Here is a 15,109-nt window from a genome sequence, read left to right as displayed (position 1 = left end):
AAACACACACACAGGTTGTGAGTTTATTTATTTTTAATGCTCTGTGGGCTGCGTGTGTATTTTCAGGATGAGTTGCGCCCGTGTGTGATTAGTGTGATACACAGCTGCGTTCCCAGCCCCCTCCTAGAGACCACATGAAGAGACACAGAGTCCCCGCTCCTGTGGACAACCACCGGGCAGGGCTTGGGTCAAAGGCGTGTGTCTGGCGTGGCAGTGGACGAGTGTGTGTGTGGTTGGGTTGGTCTGTAATTGGGTGAGCCTGCAGCTGTACTGTCACCGTGTGTGTGTGTGTGTGTGTGTGTGTGTGTGTGTGTGTGTGTGTGTATGCTTGGGGTGGTAGTGATGTGTGTGTCTGTTCCCAAGCATGTGTATAGATGTGTGTGGGTGGTGTGCATGTGGAAAAGTCTTGTGAATGTGTGTGTGTGCGTGTGTGTGTGTCATAGAGCCGCAGGAGTTAAAGCAGGATCCCGCATCTTTAATTTGGGCAGCGTCCGGGGGAGGAGAGGAGAGAGGAGCAGACTTAATCACAGTCCGTTTGATGCTGATGAGCAGAGATGGCCGTGACCACTCATTACGCTTCTGCTACTGTTACACACACACACACACACACATAGATACCGACCCACACACACACACAGGCATGCATTGGCACAAAGACACACGGAAACACAATGACAAAACATACAAACACAGAGATGCATGAACTTTCTAGCTGGAGAAGAAGACCATCTCCAAACAGGTACATCAGTTTTACATATCTGTTTGTGGCACAAACATCTGATGAGGACCCACCAGAATCCTTTGTTAGTGTTCTTGTTGCTCAACCTGTAGAACAAGGTGGCAACACCATTAGCCTGGGGTTGATGGTGATGATGGTAATGGCCACGATGATGACGTGTGTGTTTATCAGACACAGACAACACACACACATACCCAAGTTCTGTGAAAGAGCACCCTCTGGTTTGGCTTGGTGATGCAGAACATCTTTTAGAACCCATTATAGACTGTGAATAGGGGGAGGAGAATGAGAGAAGCAGAGAGAGGACATGAAAGGAAGAGGAGGCTGATAAAAGAATGATAATAATTACCTGTCTGAATCCTTCACGGAGGAACTTCAATAGCGCCAAAGCCCCGCCCCTGGGACCGCTCAGGCAGAAAGAATAGCTGATGAACCTCTGTCTGGCCTCTCATTGGTCGGTTCAGCCGATGATTTGCATCTCATCTGCATGTTAAACTGGAAATGAACTTCAGCTGCCAGAAGAATGGACGAGAAGAAGAGTGAAGAAAAAAGAGAATAAGAAATGACAGAAGAGGAGATGAGAGAAGAGGGAGGGCAGAGAACAGGGGACAGGAGAGCAAAGGAGAGAAGAACAGAGGGAATGAGTTTAGAGAATTAGGAATGGAACAGAGACTAGGGAGTAGAGAGGAGGGAAAGCAAGAGGAGAGGAAGAAGAAAGGATGAAAAAGAAAGAGATCGCTGTAGTGAGGGCTATACATCATGTACAGTAGAAGAAACTACTGGGTATAATGGGAATGATTTTTCCTCAAAGACAAAAACTTTTTTTTTTAAGGTATATATTTTTTGCTTTTTGCCTCTTTGACTGGACAAGAGGAAGAGGCTAGAGAGGAGGCGAGTGGGAGAGAGAGATGGGGTGGTATCCGGAAATTAATCCTGTTGGATCCAAACCTGTGTCCCCGTGGGCACTTGACCCGCATGTGGCACGAACACTGTAGCCAGCTGCGCCACAGCATATCGAGAGATCCCAGTCTGGAGAAAATCGACCTTATAACAGGTGTGCGCCTGTTATTTATTCTGCTACAGTATGTACGCTCAGCAATACGTCACCGACATGCCTCTTTATGCAGTCAGGACTCAATCCCCTTTTCACACCAATAGACATGAACTACATCAAACTATCATGCTCTGCCATTTATATTTTTTTATAATAAGTCATGTGAATGGAACTGTCTGCAGCACTCTAAAGAGCCGTGTAATAATCATAGAAATTTGAAACCGATATATTTAGAAGAGAGGCCCTGATCGGCTCAGGCCCTTGTCCCCCCGGGCGATTTCACTCTCTGAGCGGTGACAGTGTCTCCTAAGTTCTTGTGTGGAACGTTCCATGTCCTTCGCCTAGGGTTCCGTGCCTCTGCCTCCCTGCGATGCATTTTCCCTCAGAGGTTTTGTGTACTCAGGCGGAATCGTAGTGTGTGGAGATGTGTGAGCACTCCTCACCCGTGGGCAAAAGATGATGTGACACCAGGCTGAGTCACACACACACACACACACACACACACACACACACACACACACACACACACATATGCCTTTACGCACAAACTCTCTTTCTCTCTCTCTCTCTCTCTCTCTCTCTCTCTCTCTCTCTCACACACACACACAAACACACACACACACACACACACACCCTGCCTCACCCTAATTTGAGAAGGCTTCTCCTTGGATAAGTGTGGTCCACTTTCTAAAGGTTACACTTGCACTCCTCTAGGCAAACTGTGTCTCATTTCTTCACCATGCTGACATAAGCACACACACAAAAATGTCACATCCCAAATAACAGTCCATCTCCATCCCTGATCTGGTCTTATCTGGTCCTCATCTGGCCTTAATCTGGCCCTGGTCTGGTGCAGAGCTGGAGCACATATCGGGGTTTCTGTTTCTAATTTGGATCTCATTCTCCAGACTGTACACAACAAGCCCAAATGCCTTGTGTAGTGAAGAGCCTGTAGGTTCCAAGATCAGAGGGTCTGTCGCCCAGCAGTAGCATCCTGTAGCCTATGTGAGTGTGTGTGCGTGTGTGTGTGTGTGTGTGTGTAAGAGAGAGAGAGAGAGAGAAAGAGAGAGAGAGAGTGTGTGCGTGCGTGTGTGTGTGTGCGTGTGTGCGTGTGTGTGTGTATGGGCCCTCATGTTTGTGCATATTTGATGTTGCATAACTGTGTTGTGTAATGTGAGCAATATAAGATGCTTTTCTGAAGGGCGCAGAAGTGTAGTATAGTGGTTACGGAGTGTGCAAGTGTTGCAGATGTGTATTATGTTGCAGTAAGTGTGAGGTGCGTGAGACCAAGATGCATATAGTTTGTGTGTGTGTGTGTGTGTGTGTGTGTGTGTGTGTGTGTGTGTGTGTACGTGTGTGTGTGTGTGTGTGTGTGTGTGTGTGTGTGTGTGTGTGTGTGTGTGTGTGTGTGTGTGTGTGTGAGTGCGTGTGTGTGTGTGTGTGTGTGTGTGTGTGTGTGTGTGTGTGTGTGTGTGTGTGTGTGTGAGTGCGTGTGTGTGTGTGTGTGTGTGTGTGTGTGTGTGTGTGTCTGGAGCTCATCTGGCCATCAGAGCAGGGGAGGCAGCAGGAACAGATGGAAGAACTGGATGCTTGGATATGCCTGAGGCCTTGAGCTGGACACCACAGAGAAAGAGAGAGAGAGGGAGAGAGAGAGAGAGAGAGAGAGAGAGAGAAAGACACAGAGAGAGGAATAGAGAGACTTGTTTTTTCTCCTTCTACTGTAGATAGGTGGCTTTCTCCAGATATCTATTTCTCCATCCCTCTCTCTCTCTCTATTTTGTTCAGTTTGTCTGCCTGTCCTTCTTTCTTTCTTAGGATGATCTATGGTGGTCGAGAAGGACCAAACACGCTCAGTTAGAGAAAGCAGTTTCAAATACAAAACGATGCAAATTAACAAAAGCACAAACAGAGAAACGTGGTAGAAATGAAAAAAAATAACAAAAATTAAAAAACGCACTGCAAGAAACAAAGGCAAATGCATCTTCATGAAATGCGCTACGGATAGAGAAACGCTGCAAAACACTAAATGCTGCAGAAACAGCTACTACAACGGAAGTGCTCCAAACCTCCAGAGGGCGCTCTCACCGTGACAGCGCCATGGAGAGGCAGGCACACAGGAGGATGATGAGAAAGATAGAAAACAAGGTTTGGAGCACTTCCGTTGTAGCTTGTTTTTGCTGTGTTTATTGTTTTGCAGCGTTTCTCTATCTGTAGCGCATTTCATGAAGATGCAGCGTTTTGCATCAATGTATTTCTGCAAGGTCAGCTCAACTACATGCACATAACCACACACACACACACACACACACACACATATATATACAGAGAGAGAGAGAGAGATAGAGAGAGAAAGATAACACATGGAAGGAGAGATATCAGAGAGATATCAGGTTCTACTGCACACACACACATACACACACACACACCCACACACACATACACACACACACACACACACACACACACACACAAATGCATACAGACAGACACACTTCCTGTGAGCATCGTTGAGCTGGGAGACTCAGAGGCCTTATGCCCTAAGTGCCCCTTAAATCTTCTGCCCTCGTTAGACTTTTCTGCTGCTGGTGCTGGGACTGCATGTTTCTTTCTGTGTGTGTGTGTGTGTGTGTGTGTGTGTGTGTGTGTGTGTCTAGCAGAGATTGCTGCTGTTGGAGAGGATGGCTGATGAATGTTTCACCGCGCGTTAAACGCACACTGATTTCCTGTGGGCTGTGAGCGTGACGGTGCAGGCTTAAATTAAACACTGACTTATAAAACACTTAGCGCTGCGTTTGGGCTGCTTGTCAGGATTCCTGCTTCACTGATACTCACCAGGACAAGGAGTGGGGATGACAAGCGGGTCTTCATTACTCCCTCTCTCCTTCATGTCCCCTCAACTCCTTCCTGTTTCTCTCTGCCATCTCCTCTCTCTGTCAGCCTGTTTTTAATCCATGTTTCTTCCACTCCTCTGTCACTCTTTCTCTATAGCTCTCTCTCTTTCTGACTCACTGTCTCTCTTGACCTTTCTGTTAGTGTGCCCCCCCTGTCCTCCCATCCGTGTCCTTGTGCCTCTGTGTCTGTCTCTATCTGAGTGTCTACCTCTCCTCTCCTCTCTGACTCTCCCTCTCCTTCCTTCTCTGTGGCCTGAAGACTTGGATTTGGATAAAGACATCCAGTTTAACCCCCCCCCCCCCCCCCCCCCCCCCCAACCCATACGCATGGCTGGGAGCTTAGTCTGACTGACGCTATCTCTCCGCTCTGCTCTTTCTTTTCCTCTCTCTCTTTCTTTCTGTCCTTCTTTCTTTCCCTCTTTCTGAAAGCTTGCAAGGGTGAAAGCCGTTTTAAATTCTTGCCTGTAGTCCCACAACTTGATGTTGCTCACCTCTCCTCAGCCTCATGCATCCTTGAAAAAAAACATTTCAACATACTTACACCTGTATGGAATAGAAATACACTAGAAACAAACAACAAACAGCAAATTGTATGGCAAATTGTGTACATTGTATAGCAAAACATTTGTATAAATGGTTAAGGTGCGACCTTTAACAGGCAGAAGCAATTCAGAACAACGTAAGCAGTTGGATAGGATATACGATAATGTGCCATTTCAGATAACATAACAGAAAACATCCGAAGTGTGGTTCCAAAACGCTATATCCACCATTTTAATGAATTTTCATAAATATTTTTTTTACATTTTGTTTTGCAAGTAATTACAGTACAACTGTATTGGTTTATGTTTAGTTGATTTATCTTTACTCAATCAAAACAAAACAACTGCATTTTTATTGATATTACCTGAAATACACAATTAAATAACATGACTTTTGAATGTTTTTCAAAATGGACATATAGCGTTTTGGAATCAAACTCATTAGGCTATGTTGTTTTGCTGAAATTGCGACTGTGACTGGTTTTGAATGTGGGTTTTGGCTGACTCTTTCCAGTTCTGTGTAACATCACCGACTATTTTAGTGATATACAGTACAGTATCGTACCGTATCAGCTTATTTTCATAACCCTGGTTGCATGTATGTGTATGTACTGTATGTATGCACAGTTAAGCCTAAATTATTCATCCCCGTGCCAAATGTTGATTTATAGTGCCTTTTGTAATTGAGCGGTATATACTGTATATATATATGTGTGTGTGTGTGTGTGTGTGTGTGTGTATGTGTGTGTGTGTACATGCTATGTAAACCAGAGGGGCTGTAAGAGCCTAATGTCTTGGCTTCCCAGAGATGGGAGTCTGGCCATGTGTTAAAGAGCAGCTCTGGCTGTTGAGTAATCACAGGGTGTGAGCTCATCTGAGAGCAGCGTATGTTAATCAGGATTAATGAGAGTTTGGCCACTTCTGATTAAATAAATAAACAGCTCTAGGGGGGCACAGAAAGAAATAGAGATAAGCAAAGGAGAGAGCTTCACAGTTCTCTCCGAAATATCTTGTACGTATATGTCTCTCTCCATATGCTTTGGCATTATTGTGCAATGTTATGATCAGCTTCAAATCAATGTTAATGTTAAAGAGAGACCAAGACATAGAGAGAGAGAGAGAGGTAAAGAAATAGAGAGAGAGATAAAGATAGAGGGAAAGGGGGAGAATGGGGAAAGGGAGGAGGATGAGGATGAGGGGTGATTTTGGGTGAGAAGTGCTGGTTTAGAGCACAGAGACTCCCTGCTGAGATAAGACTCTTAATGTTGGGCTCAATTATCCCACAATAAGGCGTGAGGGAGGGGGGTGAAGGTCTGGCGGAGCGGGAGTTGTCCTTTGTTACAAGAACAGCCACGGCTGACTTCACTGCTGGCCATTACCAGGGAATAGAGGTCACTAGAAAGACAATAACTTTCCTTCTGCCTTTTGTTCATAATTATTACTATATCTACCTGATTGTATTGTAATTAAGTACAATAGGGATGTTCTATTAAGTACAGTACCTTGTTGTAGCTATTTTACAGTAACAGTCCTGTATACTGTTTACAATTTACGGCAACTACAGTATTAGCCAGGAATTTCCTGTAAAATGACAACCTTTTATTCATAATTATTTTTACTTTACTTCTGTAAACTGATGCTTGCCCTCTCTCATTCCTCTCTCTTATGGCAGACCTAACAATGCATCAGCAAACCAGCTACATGAAAAGGAAGGCTGCAAGCACACACACACATACAGAGCATACACACACACACACACACACACACACACACACACACATGTATACAGAACACCCGTGTACTGTGTGGTCAGCTGATTTTATGTACTGATTTTCTAATGTCCAAATGGCCTTACTACACACCGCCGCCGACTTGAGCTTCCAAGAAGCTCTGGACGCCCTGCCAAGGACGCCGTGGGAAGCTCTGGACGCCCTGCCAAGGACGCCGTGGGAAGCTTTGGACACTTTGGCCACTCTGACGTGCGTGGCAGCATTCTATGTTCGCTCTTGTTCGTTGCTGGTCGTTTGCCGCTAAACCGTGTCATAGCTCATTACCATAAAGTTGAGCCAATTTCAACTTTCTGCTTGACGCTCAAGTCGCTCAAGACGCCCAAAACCCGACGCCGACGGATTTGCCGCTGCTTGCTGACTTCCTGAATCTTTGGAAGCTCAAGTCGGCGGCAGTGTGAATGTACAGTTGCCTCTCATAGTTCTTATGAACAAAATGTGGGAGCAAAACAACTAAACTGAACATACACATTCTCCCTAAACAAACTGCTTGGGAAATCATTGTGAACAATGACATACTTATCTAAGATCTATTATCTTTAATACATTTTGAAGAGACAACTGGCATTCAACTGACAGGGTCTTTTTTTCTGCCGTGGATAATATGACTGATTTTCAGACTGATCGTTTTTCTAGGCTATAGGGCTAGTTTTTTCAGCTGTTCAAAACCAATCAATTACACAAATAGAAATGTTGAGCCAGAAACTAGTCATCACAGTAAGAGGCATCATCTGCACATTCCCAATTTTTTCCCTCCAACACCTGTTCCTCCCCTGACCCAACAATCCTGTTGCCTGACAAACACTCACACACACACACACAGAGAGAAAGAGAGAGGGAGAGAGAGAGAGAGAGAGAGACAGAGACAGAGAGAGAGAGAGAGAGAGAGAGAGAGAGAGGGAGAGGGAGAGGGAGAGAGAGAGATGAGTGGAACTGAATAGTGTCTTAATTTATAGTCAAGAAAAAGTTAAATCCAAATTTTCAGACTTGAATTGAGCTGAGTTCAATGTGTGTGTGTGTGTGTGTGTGTGTGTGTGTGTGTGTGTGTGTGTGTGTGTGTGTGTGTGTGTGTGTGTGTTTGCAGCATTCCAACTGAAAGAAATAAAGCACTGACTTACTATCAGAGGTTAACCATTTCGTGTTTAGCCATGCACTGTCTTTTCACTGTATGTGTGTGTGTGTGTGTGTGTGTGTGTGTGTGTGTGTGTGTGTGTGTGTGTGTGTGTGTGTGTACCTCTTGGTCTGCAGACTCTGTGGTGCAGAGGTTCATGAGAGCTGTCTGTGTTCGCTAAGCCCATCTTTCTCTGCTGTGGAAGAGGAATTATCCCACAAGAAGCATTTTACAATAGCAGCTGCCAGCTGCCAAATCCTGCCTGAATATCCCCCGCAAACCAGTGAACCTCCCAGCCCCGGGAGAGTGAGCGAGGTCGCTAGCGCCCGTGCTAATCTACCCCAGTGCTCCATGAGAGTTTTGTTTTGCTGTACGTGCCATATCAAATGAAGTATGCGCTCCCTGTGCCAGCAAGTCTGTGTCACGTTTCATTTAGGAAACTTTCACTTTGAGCCACAGTCACTGAACCATTCTAACCTCTTTCTTTTCTCTCTCTCTCTCTTTCTCCCTCTCACTCATTCTCTCTCTTAACTCCCTCTCACATTCTCTCTTCCGCTGTTCTCAGTCCTCTGTTCTCGTGTTCTCTCCATCACTGAGGGCTGATAAATATAAAATGTGAAACGTGAGCACATTCGCGGAGTGTAGTTCTTGGTTCGTGTCGCAGCAGCTGAGGCTCTGCTGATGAAGTGAGAGTGTGGGATCAAGAACCAAACCAGAGCACTCCTGTTCACTCACACAGAACACCCTCAAAACGCTCTCACATACAGGCGCAAGCAGGCACGCACGCACTCGCACGCACACACACACACACATACACACACACACACACACATACACACACACATACACACACACACTCCGACTGAGTTATATAGAATTTTAATGTTTTCCTAGCCTGCGAGGCTGAGCAGACGAGCTTGATGGAGTGGGAAGTTTGTGGGTTGGAGCCAGTCAAAGCCAAGGACTGGGCTGAGTGTCCTAGATCTGGCCTGAGAGAGTGACAGCTGCCTGAATGAGAAATCTCTCTCTCTCTCTCTCTCTCTCTCTCTGTATGTGTGTGTGTGTGTGGTCTTATTCCCGGGGGAATCTTTGTACAGAGGGGGTCTGTGAGGTAGACAACAGCTGCAGCTCACCCCAATTCTCTCTCTCTCTCTCTCTCTCTCTCTCTCTCTCTCTCTCTCTCTCTCTCTCTCTCTCTCTCTCACTCACAAACACACACACACACACACACACACACACACACACTGATGCCCATCCAGTATTGCACCTGGGTGTAGTCAGTTCTAACCCCGAGCAGTGTGTACTCCCTGTCTGCTGTCACTGAGCTGTGAGCAGGAGGTGGCCATTTGGGCAAGAAAACACACACATCCAGGAGGATTGCGTAATCTTTCAACACACTGTCCCTAGCTCCATAAATAATGCCATTATGATCTGTTTATGCACTTTATGCTTCAGTTTTTCACTCATAATTACTGTATTATGGATTTACAATGTCCATAAATGCAGTGATTATCCTGACTCTTACCAGTGTTAATGCATGTATTTATGTTAGATTTTGTTTTATTTAAGTCCAATTACAGTGAGGGGATTTGAGATGGGCAGAGATAAATGGAAATCCGATCCTGTATTTAGACTTAAGGTTTGAAGTAAACACACTGACCAGTACGATGATACGCGTGACAGATGAATGAAGGCTTTACTGTAAACACACTGTCTGGTGATATGAGAGGAGACAGATGACCATAACTGTCATCAGTTGACCCAAATCCTTCCTTCTGCAATCCCCCTCCGAAACCCTGTAACTGACTAGAAGTAGGTGGATGTGTGTATATGTGTGAGTATATGTGCATGTGCGTGTGTGTGTGTGTGTGTGTGTGTGTGTGTGTGTGTGTGTGTGTGTGTGTGCATGCTCTGAGAGACAGAGAGGTACTGTAGGATCAGAAATGAGAGAGGGACAGAGTGTGTGTTTTGTGTGTGTGTGTGTGTGTGTGTGTGTGTGTGTGTGTGTGTGTGTGTGTGTGTGTGTGTGTGTGTGTGTAAATAATAGTTATGTTAAACTGCAGGCTCTGTAATGCCATCTCATCTTTGGAAATCTTTCAGCCCACCAGCAAGTTGCACTGTGTGAGAGCTCCCTGTCAACAAACCAGAACACGTTCTTTCATGTCTTCTCTTTCATCTCCTCTTGTTCTCTCTCCTCTCTTTCTCTCATCCTCCTTGTGCTCCATGAGTGCTGTTTCGGGTGCTCATGAATCACAGACTCCCTTACAGTTATATATGAAAGTTTCCTGCGAAAACCCCCCCCCCCCAGCTCTTTCTTTCTCTCACTTTTCCTTTCTCTCTTTCTCTCTCTCCCTCCCTCTCTCCTTGAGAGTGTGTTTTGGGGTATTTGTAAATCACTTAGCCCATCAGTGTTGCGTGTATATGTGTGTGTTTATTTATTTATGTAGCCATCTGATTCCTCCTCTTCCTCCTCCTCCTCTTCCTCCGACGATGTGGCTGACCTAAAGCATTTGCCAGGTCTCTTGTGAAATCTGCCCTCAGTGACCTGTCCGGTTCATGGAGACGCCCCAGGGCGAGGGAGATGGAACGGGAGGGAGGCGAAGTCGGGCGTGACACACTGCACCCATATCGCCTTCTCAGATTAGGCAAGGCGAGTCGAGCGCCAAGCGCTTTTAATGCCCCTCGCAGCTCGAAAACAAGCGAAAGGGCCAACAAATGCTGCCAGAGGCGGGGATGGCGTCCTGGCGTGGGGAAACAGATCGGCTGATGAAGCTGGGCTGTGCCCTTATCTGAGACAAAATGAGAATGTGGTGATGCAGAAGGGTGTTTGGCTGGAAGGGCAGATTTGTATTTTTGCTTGGTAGTAATTGGTGTGAATGTGTGGTGGATGAAGAAAATGCAACCGCAAACAGACACAAATTGAAAAACAGACACCCAAAAGCAGTCGATTTGTTTGAAACATGTTCATTTAAAAGTGTAAATATATACTCGCAGGAGACACTTTTACACCCACAGTATAGGCGTGTTGTGGACGCCAGTGCTAAAAGTCATGGCAATAAGACAAGAACAACAGACACATCAAAATAAAATATCGCTTTTTTCCCCCCTCTTCATTATTTACAGTCGTAATGATGCCCTCTCAGAGAGCTCTCTCAGAATAACAGTCTGTAGGTTTGGCTGGTCTAACTCCCCTCTAAAATAGACAATGGGATAAGTAGGATGAAAAGACTCAAACCATGCGGTTGAAAAATAGCTGATGTGACCCAAATCTTCACCATCTTGGCGTACCGGAAAGCAAGTTTAGCTGACATGGAGCTGTATTATATTTTGATAGTGTGGTCTTGGATACAAGTCTCCCTGATTGATAGTTATTCATGTGACAGACATAATTATAACTTGAGAATGGAAAGCCACCATATGTTCCTCAACATCGTGGCCCAAATGCTCTTTCCTGTGTAATAAATCAGTTTGCTTCAGTTGACATCAAATCCGCATGGAAGGACAGAGGATCACAACAGGGATTATTGGTTTGTAAGAGGCTGACCTCACCAAACATTTTACTTTTGGTGCAAAACAAAAAACCATATCATATTTCTGAACACATGATTACAGGCCAACTAAACTGAAGTATGGACATGATGACATGATTTTGTGTTGCAACATTGAGCAGGCTCTGCTCTTCTGCATGCTGTCTGGCTGAAACACACACACACACACACACACACACACACATACACACACACACACATACACACACACACACACACACACACACACACAGGACTGCTCTTTCACAAAATATGCTCAAGGTGAAGCCATCAGATAGGATGGACGCAATGATCCCGCTGACCGCACCTTTTGATTGACACTTGCGACACTACCACTGCTCTTGGCTGCTGTCAAGATGGATCGACCCATCATTCCCTCATACGCGGTGAAAAAGGAGTATTGACCGGCTGACACATTGTCGTGACCATGGTTTCTGAATGGGATTGGTCTGAGTGCTGTGGTCCAGCTACAGACTGCAGAAGGCCAGAGTGCAGAGCTAGATGCCCAGCAGGGCCGTGTACTGTACTGTAAGTGGGATGCTGCTCTGTGGGTTTACATGCTGTTGGCTCTCTGGACATATGAAATGGCGAGTGTCATGCATTTGTGTTTTAATCCCTAAAGCCAGCGGTTTACGCTTCTGAACCCTGATACACACACAAACACACACACACACACATACTGTACACTCACAAACACGACAGCTTACACACACACATGCAAAAACATGCCTGTGTGCTCTGCCATACACACATAATGTACCATGTTCCCCAAACGCACACACACCCTTTCAAACAGGCGTCAGTCAGAGAGCTTTAAGATGATTAAATCAGCCTCGGCTGCTCTCTGATCATCTCCTGTGTGCACCAGTCTAACACTTACATAAGTGTAGCCATCCAGATGGCACCATCTCTCTCTCCCACTCTCCTCCTCTGTGGCACACACAAAGCAGCAGACTTTGTGCGCAGGAACTGCCAGGCCAACTGAAATGAACTGCAGCCTGCTCTGTCTGGCGCTGCGCTTTCCTAACAATGAGGGATAACATGTGGGTACAAACAGAGGAGTTCTCTCTTTCTCTCTCTCTCTCTCTCTCTCTCACACACACACACACACACACATACACACACAACACACTCACACAGAGTCTGTCTGCCTGTTACTATTATAACTGTCCTTTTTTTGGTGAGCAGGTGGCTGGACTAGTACAGGAAGAATTTGAAAAGCTAATAGAGCTGCATTACGCAAGACCAAAACGAAATGTGCTTTCATGAAATGCAACAAAAAAAAAAACCTGACACAGGGGTTTATCAGGAATTTGAATGTGGATGACAAGATTACTGTACTAAGAGCACCATTCACATATAAAAAGGTCTGGAGCATTGACACTTTCACTGAGAGTACGATGAGTATAGTGCAACCACTGGGATTCATCTATAAGACCTACTGGAGGCAGATTGTCAGCAATGCATTTACCAAAGGTGCTGTAAGCGACATTAGCCTTCACTGGCTAATTTTTGGAAGACTTTAGCCACATTAGTCCCTACTGCCAGTGTGCTATGAGCACTCAAAACAAATGGCAGCAGGGATGCCTGTCTCTATGGAAGTTTCCGGATTGGTTAATTCACCATGTGTATCTTTAGGCTCAGATTACGGGGCCTCAGATACAGTAGATGTTTCATGGTAGCTGTCCATTCGCAGAGACAGTTTAGCTGTAGTATTCCAAACAGTTATCGCTAACAGCAGCTTTGAGTCAGGTCCAATAATCAACCATGAATTCTGGAGTCCAGAGGTTTTTTTGTTTCTTTGTTTCTTTTTTTAAAAAAAACTCCTCCTGCTCTCATTCATTAGGAAGGTTCCAGAAGTCTGCGCGGCCGTGCTCCACTATGCTACACCCACACGGCCGTGTTGTGGTCAAACAGAGGCTGGAGCCTCTCCACGGCCTCGGGCTGCCTGCGGTCCAGGTAGACCCTGGGGTAAGGAGCCTGAGACTGGAGCGGCTTGTCCAGGCACTCGGCCTGTCTCCTGTCTATGAAGATCCCTGAGTGCGGGGGCTCCCGGAGGCCCTGCTCCTCTGCGGCGGGGGCGGCCGGTCGGCCCTTGCCCTGCGGCGAGGAGGCCCAGAAGGGCAGGTAGAAGCTGGCCTTGGGCTTGGCCGCCTTGCGCGGCCGCTTGAGGAGCTCGGCGTCGGGCGCGTCGGCCGCGGGCAGCGTCCAGCCGGGCTTCTCCTTGAGCAGCTTGTCGCGGTCGGGCCGCACGCTGCGCAGGAACTTCTTGAAGATGTTGGTGGTGAGCGAGAAGCGCCGGCAGATATCCTGCGAGCGGCTCAGGCGCAGAGGGTGGGCCGGCGAGTCTGGCCTCTCCCCTCCTCCTCCTCCTCCTCCTCCTCCTCCTCGCCGCTCCTCCTCGAACAAGTCCTCCACGCCGGCCTCCTCCCGCTCCAGCTCGGGCAGGTCCAGCCAGTTGCCCACGAGGTCGGCGAAGACGTTGTCGCCGAGCACCAGCGGCTGGCGGTTGCGCGAGCGGCTCATCAGCGACGACGTCCAGTCGCCGGACTCGTCCATGCTGTCCTGCGAGTACTCGCTGTCCAGGGACGGGCCTTCGCGGGACAGGCTGTAGAGGATGCCCGGCAGGTCCAGCGAGGGCCGCGAGTGCCGCGGGGTGTGCTTCAGCGGCTGGCGCTGGTGTTGGTACTGTGGCAGGGGGCACTCGGAGGGCAGGTAGCCCAAGCGTGGGCCGCAGTAGTCCACCTGCGGGGCAGTGTAGCCGGACACCCGCCACGCGGGGAGCCCCTCGCTCTCCAGGCTGGAGGAGGACGGCGAGGTCCCCAGGCTGCTGCGATGGCCGGCCCGCCACGGATGCTCCTGCGGAGGGGGGCGCAGCGCGGGAGGGCTGGGGTCCTCCTGGAGGTCCTGGTGGCGCGGCTGAGGCTGAGGTTCGGGTGCGAGCGGGGCGGCAGATGTTTCGGTGGTGACGGTGGCGGCGGCGGCGGCGGGGGTCGGTCTGGCCGCGGGTCTGCCGGAGATCTCCAGGCGCTCGAGGGCGGTCTGCACCTGGAGGAGTTTGAGCTCCTGTAGCGCCCCCATCATGGAGTTCATCTGCGCATGGAGGCCATCGCCAGCCTCACGCATGGACAACTACATGGACAAAAAGGGACAGACAGAGAGAGAGAGGGAGGGAGAGGGAGAGATGGAGAGCGAGAGAGAGAGAGAGAGAGCGAGGGAGGGAGAAAGAGAAGGAACAGATTGGAGAAAAGAGAGAAAGATCAATAGAGAATCATGATAGAGTAGTAGGAACAAAAAGAGAGAGAGAGAGGAAATAAACAAGGTGAAAGAGAAGACAAAGAGGTGGACAGACAAAAAAAGGAAGGGAAGGAAAAGAAAACAAGCAGGTTAGTTTCCATGGCAAATACGCCCTGCACACAACAACACAGGACTCCTCC

At 47.5% G+C, this 15,109-nt stretch overlaps 1 pseudogene; it reads right to left on the bottom strand.

Annotated features, from left to right (window-relative positions):
* Nucleotides 1–12,593: 12,593 nt before the first annotated feature.
* LOC134092131 (PAK4-inhibitor INKA2-like) lies at nucleotides 12,594–14,816 on the bottom strand (annotated as a pseudogene).
* Nucleotides 14,817–15,109: the final 293 nt, after the last annotated feature.

This window comes from Sardina pilchardus, chromosome 9, assembly GCF_963854185.1.
Source record: "Sardina pilchardus chromosome 9, fSarPil1.1, whole genome shotgun sequence".
Taxonomy (NCBI): Eukaryota; Metazoa; Chordata; class Actinopteri; order Clupeiformes; family Clupeidae; genus Sardina; species Sardina pilchardus.
The sequence above is the reverse complement of the archived record's forward strand: the minus strand, read 5'-3'. Positions and strand labels throughout refer to the sequence as shown.